Source organism: Sarcophilus harrisii, chromosome 6 (genome assembly GCF_902635505.1).
Source record: "Sarcophilus harrisii chromosome 6, mSarHar1.11, whole genome shotgun sequence".
Lineage (NCBI taxonomy): Eukaryota > Metazoa > Chordata > Mammalia > Dasyuromorphia > Dasyuridae > Sarcophilus > Sarcophilus harrisii.
Genome location: NC_045431.1, coordinates 76,245,030 through 76,257,831, shown reverse-complemented (window position 1 = coordinate 76,257,831; position 12,802 = coordinate 76,245,030). Strand labels below are relative to the sequence as shown.

General features: G+C 36.5%; 1 protein-coding gene and 1 non-coding gene across 3 annotated transcripts in view; both read right to left on the bottom strand.

The window, feature by feature from the left end:
* FAM160A1 (family with sequence similarity 160 member A1) overlaps positions 1 to 12,802 on the bottom strand; it is a 360,515-nt gene that overhangs the window by 325,181 nt on the left and 22,532 nt on the right. The window lies entirely within an intron of this gene.
* On the bottom strand, positions 3,794 to 3,866 carry TRNAK-CUU. The gene has a single exon. It is a non-coding gene; the product is annotated as a tRNA-Lys (tRNA).

Below are 12,802 nucleotides of genomic sequence, written 5' to 3'. Positions count from 1 at the left end.
TATGAGAACTTTACCTAAGAAAATGTCTATAATATGTTTTCCAATTTTCTGCTTTCCTTATAATCTTGGCCACAATGGTTTTATTTAGATAAAACCTTTGTAATTTAATATAATCAATCATTTTGCTTATGTATAAAATGGATAATTTTATCTTTTTTATTTATTCACAAATTTGTCTCCTATCCTTAAGTTTGATACTTAATGTGCTCCATATCTTCTATTTTCTTATGATCTCTCTCTTATGATCAGCTCTATTTTGACCTTATCTTGGTAAATGGTGTAAGATATTGGTCTACACTCAATTTCTGCCAGACTGCTTTCCAGTTTTCTCAAAAATTTTTAGCAAGTAATGTATTGTTATCCCAAAAGCTTAAATCTTTACATTTGTCAAATACAAAATTACTGTGTATTATAAATCTACTCATTCCACTGATCCACCATTGTATTTCTTAATTTTCCAAGTATGTCATTATATTGTCTATAAAAAGAGATAGCTTTGTTGCCTTACACAACTACATTTTTAATCTGCATCTAGTATATTAGAGAACTTGCCTAACTCGAAGAATTTAACATCTCAGGTGTAAATTAAAAAGCCCTGCATGAATGCTATTTATTATTACTGTTCTCATCCAAAGCCAGGAGCACTTTTAAAGCACTTGTAAAGTGCTTGGCTAGGCGTTGGGGATACAAATACAAAATGCAAAAACAATTCCTGCCCTCAAGGATTTCATGTTCTTAGGGGATACAACATGTAGCAACAGCATTATTCAGGGTTTGCCACTGCCTTGGCTATGTGGGGAACAAGTAACTTAATTAGAACACACAATGTTACAAGTCAAGAACCTGAGACCAAAAGTGATGATCAGTTCATGCTTCATCCTACTACTGGCCTATAACTTCCTGAAAGAGTGGTCTACACTGTCCCTAGTATTTTGTTCAGCTTACAGAAGATTTTTGACCAAGGTTTGCTGCTGTCTTGTAGCAGCATATCTATAAAAGATAGATTGGATTCTAGAAAGTCTTTTGGAAATACATCCCAAAGTTAATACACCATGCATGCTTTTGACCCTGGGAAACCACTTCTAGACCTATACCTCAAAAGATAAAAAACAAATACACACACACAAAAAAAAAAACCCAACCCATATATACAAAACTATTAGTAGCCAACACCCAGAAACCAAGGCAATGTCCATCAAATGAGAAACAGCTGAACAAATTTTGATATACATGTAATGGAATTCTATTGTGCCATAGAAATGTTTCAAAGAAATCTGGAAAGATTTATGAGCTGAAGAGTGAAGTAAGTAGAATCAGGAAACCAATCTATTCACATTAACAATAATGCAAAGACAGACAAATTTGAAAGATTTACCCACTTCCTCCTGGACTCAAGATGCAAAATGTGGCATATATATATTTTTGGATATGGTTAATGTGGGAACTCATTTTCTTTGCCCAGGAAAATTTGCTACAAGGCTTTTTTTCCTTCCTTCCTTCTTTCCTCCTTATTTCCTTTCCTTTTTGTTCCCAATGGGAGAAGGAAATGAAATGAGGAAAATGGGAGGAAACGAAAAGAAATGCTTATTAATTTTTAAAGAAATGTTTTTAAAGGAAATCAGGACTTCTTAAAACTTTTTCCATTTGCAACCCTTTTTGCCTATAATTTTTATATGACTCCAGATATATTCATATATAAAGTAGGTATAAAATGCAAACATTTACCGATATAATAAGTCATAATTTTATGGTGCCCACATTCAGTTATGAGACCCCATATGGAGTTGCAAACCACAGTTTAAAAAGCTGGGAACAAGCTCATCTCCATGGCCTCTTTCTGGTTCTGTGGCAAGAGGATCTAAGAGGGTCATGGATTATTAGGGTGGGTGCTGGCAAGGGTTCTTGTACAGGGAGTATCACAGATTCCAGTAATGGAATTTTATTTAGTTACTTCCAGGTTTTATGACAGTCATACTGACAGGTGGAAAACCTAGGCTCTCTTATTCTGCCTGCCTTCTAAGGGCTGTCTTGACTGGCATTGTTTATGAATAAGAGTCAGCATGCCAAAAAGGGAATCTGGCACCCATGAAGGCTCAAAAACAAAATGTTCAAAAGACAACTAGCTCACACAAACAGTGATGTTCTCACAAGGCACAAAACACCCACTGTACATGGAATAAATACGTTGCCTTCCTTGAAGCAATATTTTAAAACTGAAAGCTAGTTTGAAGATTACTACTAGGAACAAAACACAGCTGAAAGCCAAACCCAAGCTCCCTTGGGTGTGAATAAACACACCTGAGAATAAAAGAGCAATAAAACTTTTGTTACTGGAGACACTCCTAAAGGTTTCTTGACAAAAGTCAGCTTAGAAAATCATGGGTCCACTATTATGGAAACATGCATATCATGTTTAACCAAGCACATTTTCTCATGGATGAACAAGGAGGGAAGTCTAATGTTAAGAGTAGCCTGAATGGAGCCATGATAAATGTGACTCACCACTAGAAAAATGATCTTCAATACCTCCTGTTATCAGGACTGTATACTTAGATAGTTTCTCATAGATTAAAATGTTCTAGAATGCATTAAATTGCAATAAATTTGCATGAAAATACAAGATTAAATTTGCATTAAAATATAAAATCAAAATTGTGATACATTGCATTAAAATGAAATAGATTTACTTTCAACTCAACTTTAGTGTTGACTTACACTAGGGGAGACTGTAGTACACAGAACTTTCTTCCATGATTAGAGAGCAAGAAAATGGCATCAAGCACCAAGGAAGACCAGAAATAATCACACACACACACACAAAAGACCATTGAAGGAATAATCTTGATGAGTGCAATTTGTCAAGAAACCAAAGTCCCTTTCCTGAGGAAAAATGTGGTCATGGTTCTACTAGTGTTCACATTAATGTTACTGTGTGTCCTTCGTTCCTGAAGAATACCAGGACATCAGGGAGGAGGTGCTGTGACACACAAGTGAATTGGATTTAAGAGAGAGAGGACTGTGAAAGGTCACCTGTCTCATCTTCCCCTCCAGAGTCTTATGGGTCCAGTGGCCAGACAGAGATCAGGAACACGGGAGATGGCCTTCAACTTCTAATAATTATCCTAAACACACATCCCAGCAACCCAAGAACATAAAATCCTTCATTACAGTTAATTCTAGATCACATAAGATGGCAGAGGCTACACATGTGTGAGGTCCAGTTTGAAAATGCAATCACTAGTAACATTCTAGCAAAGGCTTGGAGCCTTCCTTGAGAAACACTCAACTTGACTTATAAACTAATTATCTCTTTGCCCTGGAGAATGGAAATTCTTAGCACTAAAAATATGTACATTTACATAAGTAATTAAAAAACATAACCAATTGTAATGGGCTGAGGTTTGAGTTGATGCACTGAGGTCCCAAGTACGTGAGGCTAAATAGTAATTGGGCTATACTCTATTAATATACGTGATTGGATAAAGAATGGTCCCTGCCCACTCTCCGTGCAAGTCCTGATGTGTTGTATAGGAAATGACGATTTTGGTGGGTGGAGGCAGAGAGAGAGAGACAGGAAGAGAAGCTGGGAGAGATTGGGCCTGGGTTCGAGACTCCGAGCTGCTGGTTGTGTGGCTGCTGGTCGAGCTAGCTTCTTGACTCAGCTGCACACATTGCTATCGCCGATTCTCTTCCACCTCCGATCCTTCTTCACTGAGAATAAAGACTGACGGTTTTCCCCTAACCTGAATTCCTGACTCCTGCTGATTTAAAAATACACGATCTTCACATTTGGCGCCCAACGTGGGGCTCGAACCCACGACCCTGAGATTAAGAGTCTCATGCTCTACCGACTGAGCTATCCGGGCTCCTTAATATCTGACTCCTGCTGATTTAAAAATACACGATCTCCACAACCAATTACAAAGACATTGTAGAAAGAAATGAGAAAAGAGCTCAGATCACAGTCATAAGGGACACTCACAGTTATGGGGTGTGGTCTAGAAGAAGACTAGGGGAAGATCAGAGAAAGAGTAGTGTTATGAACACCTAGAAAGGAAGCTATATCCAGAAGGGAAAGGTAATTAAACAATCAATCAATAAACATTTACTAAATAATGACTAATGTGCCCAAAACTAAGCTGAGTGTTAGGTATACAAATACATACAATACAAATCCACCAGCCCTGGATTCAGGAGTACCTGAGTTCAAATCCATTCTGTTACTTAACACTTACTCACTGTGTGAGCTTGGGCAAGTCACTTAACCCCTATTATCTAGATTTAAAAAAAAAAAGTCCCTCCCTTCAAGAAGTTTACAATTTAGTAGAAAAGTAATGATCAACAGTATCAAATACTGTGAGAAGTCAAAGATGAACAAGGATTGAGAAAAGACCTTCAGATATGGTGATTTTAAGAGACCACTGATAATCTGAGAGAGATGAGTTTCAGTTGAGTAATAAAATCTAAAGTCAATGAGTGAAAAGAGGAAAGAATTGAGAAAATATACTACACTGCCTCCATTGAAGAGGTGGGGTGGGAGGGGAGCTATGAGTAGGAAATAGAACATGACACATAAACTCAAAATATTGGTTGGTTTAGCTGAAATGGTTCCCCCCCCCTTTTTTTTTTTAAATCTGGGAGTAGAGGGTAAGGGACATAGTTATAAATGAATGGGATAAAGAAACAAAAAAAGTGGAGGGAAATGGGGGAAGGGAAGAATTCTGAACTGAAAATAAAAGTGAATTTTAAATGTAATTGAAAATTAATTTTTAAAAGAAAGTGCATGATTTAGACAAGTGGCAACAAACTTAAATAGAAACAGGACCATTAAGCCATACAGGAAGATAACCTGCGCCAGGAACTGTATCTGGCCAGGGTCTGATACTTCTGATTTAGAAAACATAAGCCCCCAATAACAAACCATGACTCCAGTGATAAAGCAAGCTAGTCTCCTCCTGACAAGATGAGGGTATTGAAGCCAGGATATAAAATAACAAATATATGGATGTTGCTTTTACTTGACTGCTTTTTTGATTGATCTTTCACTACATTTTACTTTTTTTTCAATTAACAAAAATTGATTTTCTTTCCAACTCCTCCTTCCAGGAAAACATTTTTTTTTTTTTTTTACAAATATGCCTAGCCAAACAAAAATAAATTCCCACATTTGCCATGTTCAAAACACAAGTCTCATTCTGTACATGGAGTCCATCACTTCTCTTTCAGAAATTGGGTAGCATACTTCTTTATCAGTCCTACTGAGTTATAAATGATCACTGTGTGGGTCAGAGTCCTTACAGCTTTCAAAGTTGTTTGTTTTTAGTGTAATTATTATATAAATCTTTTTGGTTCTATTGTCTTCATTCCTCATCAGTTCATAGACATCTCCCAGGTTTCTCTAAAATGATTTTTGTTGTTGTTCAGTTATTTCACTCAAGTCTGACTTTTTCTGGCCTTATTTTGGGTTTTAGACCTGATCAATGTGAGAATTTGTGGTTTTTTTTGACTTGCTCAAAGAATTTTGTTTTTCTTTCCTTTGCAATGAGGAGAGGAGTAAAGAAGGAATTGAAAAACTAACATTTGACAAAATTAACAATTAACAAAAACTAACCACAAAAATTGATATTATTTTTAGAAATATTTTTGTTGGTGCTCATTAAATTCAGAAGAAAAAGAAAAGGTAAGCCATGAGCATTCAGTTTAGATTGCATAATTGTCACCAAATTCACTTACTCAAGTTAGGGGTGGGCCTAACAAATTGCATCAGAAAAAAATGGAACTGAAGGAAAGGACATGAGAATTCCAGTCCTTGTGTTGCAAGTGAACAGTTGTGTGACTGGTTTTACCTTTGCCTCCATAGCACCTGGCACATAGAAACACTCCATAAATGCTTGGTGATTGACCTTGAAGGAGGCACTCAAAGTCTCTTACCTCATTTCCCTTATGTTTAAATGACTTCTAAAGTTCATCAAAGGAAGGAAGGGACTACTAGTGCAGAATGGTATACATGCTATTACGTAAGATCTCTGTACACTTAAGGGACTCTGTGTCCCTTAGCTTTAAGAACTCATGTTGAGAATGTTGGGGAGTGGAGAGGGAGGAATAGGGACAGTGACATGAAAAAGCTGGCATAAAACAGCAGCAATAACACTTTAAAGGCACTAATGGCTCTAAAATTCTACCATTCTATAATTGATTCTACTCAATTCTAGTCAAATGAATCCACAAATCTGTTAATGATTTATTAATTCATATTACCAACTAAATTCAAAAATTCTCTCTCATCAATATATTTATCAGCTATTTCCCTTAAAACAAAGGAATATTCCACTTTTAAATGACCTAATTATATGGAAATCAAATTTCCCAAATAGACAAATTATTCATTTCACAAAAGGATTTACCAGATTTCTTCTAAGTACAGAGATCCACAAATGCAATTATCCAATTAACACATAACTTTTCAGAAACATAGTTACTATCTAAAATTATATCTTAGTTCCTCCATTTCAACAATAGTGCTTTTGTTCCATTCAAAGAAAATTAAAGAAATGTTACAAATAGACACATAAGCTGGTATAAAAATACACTTAACTATAAAAAATTCAAGATAGAGGAAGAATACAGGGTTGTTTTTTTGTTTCACTAATACTATTTCCTCCATTTCCATGGCCTAGAATTTCCAGAAGCACCCTGATTTCCATAATCCAATAAAATAACCCAGAAATTTCAGAATGTCAGCAAAACAAGAGTTGCAATAAAATTCTGTGTCAGATGAAAACTTAGCCAAGAGAAAAGGTGGGAAAACATACATAACACCCTCCCTTCTTCTATGCAGAAGTGGGGATTATACCAGTGGTTCTCAAAGTGGGATTCAGAGATTCCTGGAGGTTTCTGAAACCCTTTCAGAGGGTCTACAAATTCAAAATAAGTTTTTATTTCTACTATGATAAATGTCTATAAATATAACCCATAAAACAAAAATTCTTTGAAAAGATCCTCAATAATTTTTAATAGTATGAAGATACTGTGAACAAAGGTTTGATACATCAAATGTGTTTAGCTGATGTGTTTGACTAGTTTTAGTGAAATGTTCTGTTCTTCTCTTTTAATATCTTTCTTAGGAGCAGCCAGATGATGCAGAGGACCTGAGTTGAAATCCAGCCTTAGACATTTAATATCCACTAGCTGTGTGACCCTGGACAGGTCACTTAATCCCAATCAAAAGAATAAAATAAAATAAAATCTTTCTTAAGGGATATCTTGGGACATAAGAGAGAAAAAAGAGAAAAATTATGGAAAATAAAGGTGATGTAAAAAAATTGCAAGAAACTTTTCAAAAGCACTTTTGTCATAAAGAATGGAGAGAATCAGGCAGAAAAAAAACATTGTAATTAAAGAAATGCTGTTGTCTTATAATGTGTCAATGGCTATGTATGAATAAATTGGCATGTAAATATGCATGTGCCTATTCATCAGAATGTGACTTGTGGGGGTGACCAGGATCAGCTAGAGTATTTCTAATTTTAAAGGTAATGAAAACCCCATTATTTGCGAACATAAAAGCTTGGGTAGCAACAAAGCAAAGGTGACTGTGACTACCAGCACAGTAGTACTACAGATTGTTTTCTTATGATCAAGGACTCAGAACTGAAAGAAGGTCCCTCCTAAGAAGTTGAGTCCAACTCCCTAATTTTAATATAAGGAAACTGAGGTCCAGGGAAGTAAAATTACCTACCTAAAGTATCAAATAGTAAGAGACAAAGCTGACATTTAAATCGAAGTTTTTTGCCTCTAATACCCTTCCAACTAGACTGAACACACCATTTTACTTCAATGTACACATGTCACATTAGCTAGTTATGTGACTTGAATGGTCACCACCTCTCTAAATCTTCACCTATTGGAGAAAATCTTTCACAGTCCAAAAATATCTTTGTGACAATATCAATGTCATATGTACTGGCAAGAAGGGTAGTTGCCATTTAACTCTGCTGCTTACAGGAAATAAAAGCAAATATTTTAATTAAATGACAGTTATGTAGAGATACACGAATAACACATGCCATTATTCTATACCAATAAACAACAATTCATATTTGAATATCATCTTAAGATCTACAAAATACTGCCCTCACAAAAACACTATGAACTGGGTACTGTAAATAGTATTATACCCATTTTTCAGGTGAGGCAACATCAGCTATATGTATAAAGCTGCAGCTCATTAAGGGGACCACCATGCTTCTTTCTCAATATGGTGCTTTTCTTCCGTAACTAGATACAGACATGGGATAATTGGAGAGTTTTATAAGAGGATCCTTTGGGAATAGAAGTTAAAAAGCACTTCAAATGCTCAACAAGGAGCTATCCGTGGTCTTTTCTCAGTGAATCTATTTACCAGTTGTAAAGGCAGCTGCTTTTGTACTCAAGATATGCACTGCATGTATTTTTTAAAACCACACCTTTAGGGCAACAACAATTATACTATAATCCTGGGTCTGAATCACACTAAAAATGATTGGGAAAAAATGTAGTCAAGTTATCTTTTTTTTTTTAACTGCTCTATGTGAATGTTCTAAGAAATAAACATGGGAAAACTCAAGAATAAATGAATAAAGAAAACAGATTATAAATATATAATTCCATCCAATCAAAAAATCATTTATTAAGCACATAACTAGAGACTGTGTAAGACACTGAGGGCATCAGACTATCACAATATAAATAAAAACAATATGAAAAATGGAATTGATTTAAAAATAAGCATAACGGTCAGTTATGGTGGCACACACCTGTAATAATCCCTATTGAAGCTCAGGAGTTATGAGCTACAGGAGGGCTAAACCAATCAGGGGTGTCTGATACTAAGTCTGGCATTACTGTGGGGAGTCCCCACAAACAGGAAGCAACCACCATTTAAGAAAGAACCAGCCCGGGTTAGAAAGAAAGCAGGTTAAAACTTCAGCATCAATCATCAGGAGAATTGGATCTATGAGTAAGCAGGGAATATCCAGTTTAGGTGAGATGGAGAAATCCAGGCCCATAAATAAATGGATAGACAGACAGACAGAGACAGAGAGACAGAGAAAAACACACACACACACACACACACACACACACACATACAGAGAAAGAGGGGGGAGGGAGGAAGAGAGGGAGGGAGGGAGGGAGAGAGAGAGGGAGGGAGAGAGAGCGAAAGAGGGAAGAGTAGGGAAGAGGAAGGGGGAAGGAAGGGGAAAGAAGGGGAAAGGGAGGGAGGGAGGGGGAAAGGGAGAGGAAGATATGATGGATGGACAGATAGATGATAGAAAGAGAAAAAAATAGATTGACAGATGCAATAACCAATCTTTGGCTCATGGAACAGATGATGAGAAACTTCTTTACTCTCAGAGACACTATAGGTGCAAAATTTTGCATCTCCTGTAGAGGGAATCTTTATGTTGACCACTCTTTCCTGTTCCTGATTCTTAATCTTTCAAGGTAACCTCACAAAATATAAGAACTAAAATACATGAAAATTCATAGATTCGTCTGTAACAGATCCATGAGTGACAACCAATCAATAAGCAAGCATTAAGCACTTACTATGTACCAGGCATTATGCTAACATTTAAAACACTTAGACTGAGCCAGATATTGGGTAAATTTTGTAAAGGAATATTTTTAAGGGATTCCTGAAGAACAGTCAAGTATGGAAAGACAGATCACTTAACACAGAGACAGGAACACCTGAGTTTGAATGATGTCATGAAAAAGGACATAGTTGTGAAACAATGGGCCAAATAATCTAAAAGTTTTAAAAAGTTGTAACTTAGGGATAGTAGGTGACACAGTGAATAGAATTCAGGCCCTAAAATCAGGAGGACCTGAATTCAAATCCAGCCTCAGATACTAGCTGTGTGACCCTGGACAAGTTACTTAATCCCAACTCCCTCCCCATACTTCCCCAAAAATTAGAGCCTAGGGTTCTCCCAGGGGAATAGAGGTCCCTGACAAGACACAATGTTTCCTTTAGAATTATTATGATTGGCCTCTTATGCATATTTATTTAAATATGGACCCTAAAATCTTTTTAAGAGATAAAAGGGAGAAAATGTAAAATCTCAATCTTTAAAAAGAAAATGTAAAATTGAATTAAACAAGGAATAGGAAAAGTCTTGAAAAAAAAAACTTCAGAAAGATGCTGAGTAGCAATATGGTCCAGTGATCAGTGGCTAGCCCCAGGTTTGGATATTTAAAGTCTATGACTGACATATCCTGAGTATGTTTAGCATGAGAAAATCATTTAGCTTCCAGGTAGCTAAGATTGTAACTTATATAGGAGTTACTCCCTTGCATTCAAGGAAAGAGTTGATTTTCAACAAAGGATGTGTAATGTAAATGTTTAACAATCAGATTCCCCAATCAAAATGTTCATGTGCATTTTTGAGTGTAATCTGTATTATTAATGTTTACTTCAACACTTTTAACTCTAGACAATCAACCAAACAATAAACCAAGCCCTGATTTATAGGATTTGCCTATTTCCAAGGTGTAAATGATCTCAATAAAAACTTAACAACCAACTCACCCAAGCCAGGACTAGTTTACTCCAGCATACCTCTATCATATTCTCATGTAATTACAGTCCACAACAACAAAACCCAACAATTCTTAGCAAGTCGCTTGACGAGTCTGGTTCATCTCCAACCCAATGGAAATAGCTGACATTTATATACTTTCAAATTCACAAAGCATTTTTTGTGTATACTATCTCATTTACTCTTCCCAACTGGGGTATGTTAGTAAACATTTAATGACCTCTCTAGAGCTTCTACAAGCACATCTCTGCTCACAACCATTCATAGATATTATGGGTAATATTATCCCCATAGAAACCAATTCTCAGAGAGATGAAACAGTTTGGCCATGGTGACACAGCCATAGACAGACAGACCCACACGCACACATCAGGATTTCCACGTTTCTGCTGATTTCAAGTGCAGAACTTTTGTCCAATACACTACACAGTGTTTGTATGACTTACCTCAATTGAGGTGTTCTTAGGACAGTTGTTCATTATAAGTCTGTACTACAGAAATGTGGAATATCATCATCATCATCATCATCATGATTATTATTTTAATCCAGATAAGGCATTGTGATTAATAAAGGATTATCCTCAAATTAAGAACAAGAGTTCAAATTCCACTTCTGACACACACAGGTTATGTGATCAGTGGGATGCTTCTTAACCTCTCAGTGCCCCAGATAACTCTCTCATACTATAAACTCTGATAGATGTGGCTCTTTTCATCAGAAAGGTGATTCAGGCCAGTTCTAATAGTCTTGTGATAGAAAGAATCATCCGCATTCAGAAAGACACTGTAGGGACTGAGTGTGGATCACAACAGAGTATTTTCACTTTTTTGTTGTTGTTTGCTTGCATTTTGTTTTCTTTCTCATTTTTTCTCTTTTTTGATCTGATTTTTCTTGTGTAGCCTGATAATTGTAGAAATATATATAAAAGAATCTCACATGTTTAACATATATTGGGGGTGAGGGGAAAGGGGGGGGTGGACTTTAGGACACAAAGTTGTCCAAGGGTGAATGTTGAAACTATTAATATATTTTGAAAAGGAAAAGTCTTAATAATAAAAAGTAAACAAATAATACTAATGCTCTCCAGTGAATAAGACTACCCATGGAATCAAAAAGAATCCACATTCTGAGTTTCCAATCCAGTCTCAGATACTTACTAGTTATTGAACAAATCACTTAATCCTATTTGCCTCAGTTTCCTCATCATGAGTCAAATAAGCTGGAAAAGGAAATGGCAAATAATTCTAATATCTTTTCCAAGAAAACCTCAAATGGGGTCATGAAAAGTTGGGCATGACTGAACCACATCTGGATCCTATCTGCTCAGGGGAGATACCATGATACCCTTTCCCAAGTGTCTTCCAATATAACTTCAGACAGTCATGAATATTTGGTGGCAGATAGGATTAAAAATCTACCTTCAGGTTGGGCTCCTTGCCTAGGAAAACCCAGCTTTAATTAGAAACATAAGGAAAGAATCTAAATCATCTTAAGTCTTTTTCAGGGGGAGGACAGATTTTTATAAAGCTATTTCTTATTCTTTTGGTCAGGGATTCCTAAATAAAAAAGCCTTAGCTAGACATTAGAGATTTCATAGGATTGAAATCTAGAAGTGATCTTAGAAATAATCTGGTTCAGTCTCCTAATGTTACAGATAAGGAAACAGACCCAGAAAAAAAAAGTTACTTGCCTTAGGTCACAGAGGTAGCAAATTGCAGCAAGTAGCAAGATTTGAACCATATCTCCTGACTCCCAATCTAAGGCTATGTACTCTACCACCTGACTGGAATTATTCTGTACTTCCTTATCTGCATAAATGTCATGTCTCCTCAATAGAAATCAGAATTGGAGCTGCAGCTTTATCTTTCTCCAGTGCCCAGCCCCATGCCAGGGTCTTAGGAACAGGAGCTCGATCAATGCTTGCTAAATTGACTTGCTCCTTTTCCAGTCTCCTTCTTACTCTGTCTCTTTCTCTCTCTGTCGCTGTCTTTCTGTTTGTCTGCCTCTATGTTTCTCTGCCTCTCTGTGTCTGTCTCTGTCTCTCTCTGTCTCTGTCTTTGTCTCTCTCTGTCTGTCTCTCTGTCTCTCTCTGTATCTGTCTCTGCCTCTCTCTCTGAGTCTGTCTCTCTGTGTGTGTCTCTGTCTCTCTTCTCTGTGTCTCTGTCTCTCTTCTCCCTCCACACCTCTCTCTCCCCCTCTCCCTCTCCTCCTACCCCTA